The 1,470-nt window shown below is 36.9% G+C and overlaps 1 protein-coding gene across 1 annotated transcript in view; it reads right to left on the reverse strand.

The window, feature by feature from the left end:
* The window catches only part of MIB2 (MIB E3 ubiquitin protein ligase 2), a 143,365-nt gene that overhangs the window by 1,831 nt on the left and 140,064 nt on the right, over positions 1-1,470 (reverse strand). The gene's annotated exons all lie outside the window — the stretch shown is intronic.

Raw genomic sequence — 1,470 nt, forward strand, 5'->3', positions numbered from 1 at the left:
AAAGTATTCTCCCTACATGCTGTTTTTAAGAGAAAATTCTTATTAATTTAGCATGGACAAATAAGATTAACCTACAGTTTATATGTTAACAGGTGCTATGTAAAGAATTGAGCAAATGACCAAAACCAGAAAGCCTCTTTTCCATACCGTTCTAGGTAAAAACTTGCTAATACTTTTGACAGTGGAAGTCCTTGATGACGTGTAGAGCAGTAGCCTCCCTTTTTTTGGTACAGTGTGGATAGTGTGATTTGTTCCCATTGCTTTCCTTTTTGATTGGTGAAAGCTAATTAAAACTGTGATGAATAACTCTGCTTTTTTGACCTTACATAGCTGGATTAATCTGCCTTTATTAGAAAATCTGAAGTTAGTTGTCCCAACCAGTTGGTGTAATGATTATCTATATCCAGGATTAGAGCAGCTGGGTAAAAAGTAACGTCCTGCAGTTTATTTATTTAGCCAAAGGTATTGCTGCAGATTATGATAGGATTGCATATGGGGAAACTTTCATAGATACAGTAGTAGCTCTGACCTACACAGGTATTAACTTCACTGACAAAACTGGCTGCTGCAGAGCTTACCCCTTTTCCGATACTCAGGTTGAATTCATTGAGTAGGTTTAAAAAAAAATTATAGCAAATGCACTCTTGGGAATATATTGCTTCTAAACAGAACTTGCTATAGTTAGCATGTTATCTTTTGATTTAGGATTTGCCAAGATGTGAAAAAGAACAGGTAGATTTCCACAAGAGCTTATCAAGACCTCAGTCAGGGATGACCCCCTCCCTCCCCCCCCAAACTGTGAAGGTTATTTCCCCAAGGCATAACAATACATTGTTGCTTTCTGGGAGACAGATATTTGAATGTAATCACAGCTGTATTTCTTCTAACTATGCAATTGTTTCTGCCATCTCTTTGCTATGAAGATAAAAGGAACATAGCAACAAGCATACTTTTTTTTCACTTAATTTTGGCAAACTACAGGCCTGTTGCAAGATAGACTAACATATGCTTTTTTTAAAAAGAAGTATTAAATATGCTTAATTGTGTTCCTCCATTTCAGCAACAACTCAAAGTCGGGTTTTGTTTTGTGGAATGAAGCCACAGTGATCAGCTCATATTCTCATGCTTTCTCTTAGTATTGTCATCTGTATGCTGTCTGACCATAGACATTTAACCTCTTCATGCCTCCAGTGTGCATAACACAGATTCATTTCAGGTTGAGAAGACTATTGTAAGAAATATTTTTACAGAAGTTTTGAGATCCTCCCTGTAAAATTCTGTTAAGTTACAATAAGTTAAATTAACTATTTTGTGCACGGCCCTTAATTTAAAGATGTAGTTGAAGGGGAATGTGATGGCAATTCTCACAGCACGTGTGAATTGCAGTTCCAGGCTCTTCCATACTCCGTTTATGCATAGGCTTCCCAACGAAGTCATGCTCTTGATGCAAGAAATAATTATCCAAGCCCA

Source organism: Dromaius novaehollandiae, chromosome 24 (genome assembly GCF_036370855.1).
Source record: "Dromaius novaehollandiae isolate bDroNov1 chromosome 24, bDroNov1.hap1, whole genome shotgun sequence".
NCBI lineage: Eukaryota > Metazoa > Chordata > Aves > Casuariiformes > Dromaiidae > Dromaius > Dromaius novaehollandiae.